Source organism: Monodon monoceros, unplaced genomic scaffold (assembly GCF_005190385.1).
Source record: "Monodon monoceros isolate NGI ecotype Baffin Bay Population unplaced genomic scaffold, NGI_Narwhal_1 Super_Scaffold_13, whole genome shotgun sequence".
Lineage (NCBI taxonomy): Eukaryota > Metazoa > Chordata > Mammalia > Artiodactyla > Monodontidae > Monodon > Monodon monoceros.
In genome coordinates this window covers 1,238,020-1,243,635 of record NW_021703769.1, presented here as the reverse complement: position 1 = coordinate 1,243,635, position 5,616 = coordinate 1,238,020, and the positions used below count along the sequence as shown (strand labels likewise).

The window sequence follows — 5,616 nt, the reverse complement described above, 5'->3', positions numbered from 1 at the left end:
ACACAGACACAGAAGCACAGAGACACAGCCACACACGCACACACACAGACACAGAAACACACATAGACACAGACACACACACACAGACACACAGACATAGACATATAGAAACACTGACACATACAGACACACACACGGAGACACACACAGACCAACAGACACACACACGCACATGCACAGACACACACACAGAGACACAGACACACATAGACACACACACACATACACACACACATTCCCACCACTCTGCAGAGATGCTCACAGCCCCCAGCTGCCCTTTCAAAGTTGCCACTAGGTGGTGCATTAAACTTTCAGGTTTTGTTTTTTAAACTTTTGTGCATCTAGACCATCACAGTTCAATAAAAATATAATAGAGCCATATATGTAATTTTCCATGAAACAGGTAAAAGTAATTTTAATATCTTTTAACTTAACCCTAAGTAGCCCCCAAATTATCATTTCAACATATAATCAACATAAGGAACTATTAATGAGATATTTTACTTTCCCTTTTTTCTGGTGAGCCTTCAAAATCCCATGTATGTTTTATGTTTACAGCACATCTAAATTCAGAACCTAAATCTTTATCAGAAATCATTGCTTATACTTAAATTTCATAAAATTTATGGTCAGAAAAGGACACTCATTTACTTAAGTTGTTTCAAACAAAAGTTTTCAGAAGCTGCATGGGTATCAGTTTAAATTTTTAAATTTAACTTAAAATCAGAATAAAATGCTCCATGGCTGCTGCGTGGGACTGAGTTTCAGAGACAGTGTCTCCAGCCCCCACCTTCAGGCAGCCCACCTGGCTGAGCAGCTGTGAGATGACATTATTGGTGTTCTGAGGGACAAACAAGGTGGGACAGTAGCAGACGCGTCCCCTGCCAGCACAGCACCGACAGCAGAAAAACCACAGGGACCAGGCACTAGCAGGGTGACCCTGGGGGGCCAGCTCTACCCTGACAGAAAGAAGGGACACCAGCCGAGACCCCAGAGTGAGAAGGATGGCCAGGCTGAGGGATTGAAAGCCCCTGGGAGCAGGCACAAAGAGGGAGGAAGGACAGCAAGGTGACCAGTGGAGGGAGGGTGCCTCTTGGCCCCAACAGCACCGCGTCCTAACCCCCGAATCTGCAAATATGTTACCTTACCTGGCAAAGGAGTATGAACTGTGAGATGGAAGATGAGCCTGGTGGTCTGGGTGGCCCACTGGTCTCCAGCGTTCCAAGAGGAGGGAGGCCGGAGGGTCAGAGCCAGAGGAGACGCAGCGATAGGAGCAGAGGTTGGGGTGATGCGAGGAAAGGGCCATGAGCCACGGGGCGTGGCGCCTCTGAGGGCTGGAACGGAAGAGAAAGCCTCCAGGAGCTCCATCCCACAGACACCGCACCCGGGGGACCCAAGGCTCTGGCCCCAGAGCTGCAGGGTGCTGTCTGCGTGCTGCTCCCAGTCTGGCTCGGTGATCTGTCACAGCAGCCTGGGGAGGAGCTGGGTGCCGGGAGCCGTGGATGCTTTAGGCAGGAAAGGGACAGTCTAATCCGTGCTTCTGAAATATGGGCTCGTGATGGGATGGCCACCCCAGGGCCAGCCCGATCGATGCTCACACCGTTCTGGGCAGCTTGTGGCCTTGTCTCCGGAGCTCCTACAGCCCTGCTGGCTCCCCCACTGCACAGACGGACAGACTGAGGCCCACGATGCAGCCTGTGTGCTGGCCTCTTGGGCACAGGATCGCGGAGGAACCCGGAAGGGTTGATGTCATCATGTGGACATATCATGTGTCTAGGGTTAGGGTCGGCTGCTCCGGTTTGCCCTTGTTTCCATCCGTCAAGTTTTATGTGGCCCCGGACGGACCCGAGCGGAGCTGTGTGTAACTTCCCAGTGGCTTCTCCCCTGGAGCATTTAGGAACCTTCCCTGTGACTGACGGGGTTTACCTGTGTGTGCTGGTGTGACACCCACACAGGGGGGACAGGTGCCCCAACCAGGGACAGAGGGAGATCAGAGGGGGTCACATTCCCTCCTCGATCAGAGAGGAGGGAGAGGGGTGACACAAATATTCAGATCAGTGGCATCTACAGACCTGAACGGCATCACCTGTGCAGGTTGGGGAGCTCAGTGGGCTCTAGACCTGCCCCCCACCCCAGGACTTCCAGCCTTAAGTAGGCTGGTTGGCAATTATGTTTTCTGCTGTAATGATTTAGCTGGTACTTAACCCACTTTCCATATTTACCTGACTTCTAGGTGCTTTGAAAAGGAGTTTGCCCAGGGAGGGTGGGGGAGGGCCCGGACTCCTGCGCACATAGGAATCATTTCAGGCAGTCTCTGGGGTTTGCCATGCTTTCCAGAAGGAGTCCATGTGTCTGAACTCACAACTTAGGGTTTTCACCTGTTCCAAACGGCGGAGCCACTTCTCTGACACAAACTAGCTTGTGTCAGAGAAACGGCGGAGCCGCTTCTCTGACACAAACTAGCTTGTGTCCACGAGGACAGTCTGGGACACGGCTTTCCTGCTGCCAGAGGATCAGGAAAGCGGTTCTAATAAAGGTTGCCAGGAGCCCGTGTCTGTCCTCGCAGTCTGAGACCAGTCGGGAAATTTCTCTCTCAAACTGCCCCAGGGCAGAAACCTCCCTAGCTTCCTGGCCTGGTAATTTTCCAGAGCCGAAACTTTCCTCTCAAGGGGCAGGAAGGACGTTCAGCCACTGACAGCTCAACCAGAAACATTTCTGACCCACCAGAAGCCACAGCCGCCCTGAACGGGAATGGAACGTGACTCAGCAGGGTGGGGGGCGGGGCAGCCCGGGGACCGCCATGTCGGGCCGGGGTGGGATGGCCTGGCCGCCCCCCACTTTTCAAATCACGTGCGTCTCTGGCCTCACGTGAGCAGCCTTGACGGGTATAGATCGGTCCGGGGGCGGAGGCTCAGGACGGGGCCGAAGGTGGGAGAGAGGCCACGGAAGTACCTGGCCCCTGTTCCCGTTTGGTGGGAGCATGGGGAGAAGGGAGGGTCTGCAGACTCAGGTTCCTCCCCGTCACAGTGCAGATGGTGGGGCCGGGTGCCTGAGCTCTGCCAGCTCCCCTGAGATGACCCCTGGATCAGACCCAAACGAAAAGAAGTGTCAGGCCGCGACTCTGTCCGGAAGTCCTTCTCTGGCCTCAGGGCACATGACAGGAGGTCATCTCCCCGCACCGGGGGTGGAGGCCCCCGTGGAAATTGAGGTTCAGGTGGGAGCCCTCAGGGCTCAGCAGGTGTGAGGCTCACCTGCCCCTCCTCCCCTGACAACCTGGGCCCCTGCACTGGCCCCTCTGGGGCCACCTGGGACGGAGCCCCTGGACCTTGGGCCTGCTCATTACGGTGGCAGAACAGGGTCTGATGCACCTCTGAACCGGGCTCAGCCCCAGAAGTGCTGCTAACAGAGCCCCCTCTACTAAGCAACTTCTGCAATTCTCTATTTGGATATCTTTAAGGGGAGTTCTTTATTATTATCTAAATATGTTACTGTCAAAAAAAAAGGGGGGGAAAAAAAAGGGAAATGCCCATCCAAACCACACTTCTGCCAGGTTCACCAGAAAGACCAGATAAAACCGGAACTTGCATGAAGGGACAGAGCGAGGCCTTCATCCAGATAGAGGAAGTGGGCATCACATCCTCTTGCTTCCAGAGGGGCCACACTGTCTCCACCCTCGAGTGTCTGCCAGGGACAAGTGTGGATGACACAGACTGTGTCCCCACGTCCCCATGTCCCCGAGTCCCTGTTGGCCACTGACAGTTACAGATTGGTCTGAATAGAATCCATGGAGTCCACGCAGGTCACTGGAGCCCTGGCATGTGCTTCCAGAATCACCTGTGTGGAGACACCCCACCTTTGCTTTCCTCCCCAGAAATGAGGGCAAAGAAAACTTAAATGCAAATCCCCATTTTATGAGTTTGGTTTTCATTATAAAACGTCTCCCCATTTCCAGGCAACTGCCTGTGAAGTAGAACAGAAGCCGAGAAAGCTCTGTAAGGGCTGGAACCCCCAGCCCCACGCAGCAGGCAGAGCAGGGCATCACCAGGGTGGCAACTGAGAGCCTCGTCTGTGGCAGCACCTGGGCCCCGAGAGCACTTTTCTTGACCGCCACCCTCATAAGAAGTCCGCTCCGCTGCCAAGATCAGTGAAATTCCCACCATTTTCCACCCTTTGGTTTGTAACTTAATGTCGCTCCGACTAAGACAGAACAAAGCAGCACACGGAAAAGCCCTCCCTGTGGCCGCCTTCCTGCCCCCGCGGCGCCAGGACGACAGCTGCCAGGATCGATTTCCTTGTTGGGCCTATCCTGCCAAGGGTGTGGTCGGCCCGGGAAAGCAGTGCCAAGGACAGGAAGGGCGCAGCCGTGGGCGATCCAGGAAGGAGACTGCAGAAATCAGAAGGCAGACAGGTGGGTCTCCGTGAAATGGGAGCGACCACAGGCCCCAGCGCGACCTCACCTGCAGGAGGTGGGCGGAGCTTTGCGGGCAGGACCCTTGCTGCCCCCAGGCCTGGTCCCCATGCCCCATGCCCCCAGGCCTTTGCACAGTGAAGCAGCTGAGCCCAGTCTGGGATGTGCCGGGGTTGGGGGGCTGCTCAGACCTGAGTCCAGGGCAAGGGGCCCAGGGCGAGGAGCCCAGGGGAGGATGGGGTGACAGGTGACTCAGTGAGCAACAGGCCGCCCTCCTCCCTGCAGCCTGGCCTTTGCTGTGTGCTCTCCCCTCCTTGCTCCAGATAACTCGGGGCCCACCGAGACCTCAGACCAGGGAGCAGGGATATCCGGGTAGAAGGACACCTGGGGAGAGGTCAGCAGCCTTCACATGGGCTTCTTGGGTGCTGCTGTCAGCTGTCAGGGTCATGGGGGAGGAGCTGATGGCCCCTCCTCCTCTCCACGCCCCTCTTCTCTGTTGGCGCCTCCTTCCCAGGCTCCTCCCTGCCAACCTCCACCGCGGGGGCCCCAAGCCCCACGTAAGTACCGCCTAATTTCCGCAGATGAAGTCCCATTTCTTGCATCCAGGCCTGACTGTCCCTGAAACCCAGAGCAGTGTGTCCAGCTGCTGACCCTGGGTGTCCAACAGGCATCTCTGAGCAGCTGAATTCAGAAACTTTGGTCCAGGTCTGCTCTCCCCACCTCCACATCTCATGGTTGATTCTCTCCCTTACCTGTCACATCTGCTCTAAGAGCTAGTCCTGGGCTCTACCTCCAATACATCTCTTGAATCTGCTGCCTTCTCATCACCCCTCCTGCCCCCCTCACCTCTTGCATGACTCCTTGTGCTCCTTCTGGTCCCCTGCACCCACTATGGAGTCTGACTCCATACCGTGACATCCCCCAAGAACACACTTAGAATCATGTCCCAAAGCAGTGAAAACATCTCAATGGCTCACCATCATTCTCTAGATAAAGTCCAAGCTCTTTATCATGTGCTAGGAGGAGCGCTGACGTAGGAGGACCTCCATATATCACTGTCACCACCATCACCATCACCACCATCATCACCATCACCACCATCACCATCACCACCATCACCACCACCACCACCACCATCACCATCACCACCATCACCATCACCACCATCACCACCATCACCATCACCACCATCACCACCATCACCACCA

The 5,616-nt window shown here is 55.4% G+C and overlaps 1 long non-coding RNA gene across 1 annotated transcript in view; it reads right to left on the bottom strand.

The window, feature by feature from the left end:
- Positions 1 to 1,279, bottom strand: part of LOC114894580 — a 6,218-nt gene extending 4,939 nt beyond the window's left edge. The window contains exon 1 of the long non-coding RNA XR_003793257.1: positions 1,149 to 1,279. This is a non-coding gene — a long non-coding RNA (uncharacterized LOC114894580). The remainder of the gene's footprint in view (positions 1 to 1,148) is intronic.
- Positions 1,280 to 5,616: the final 4,337 nt, after the last annotated feature.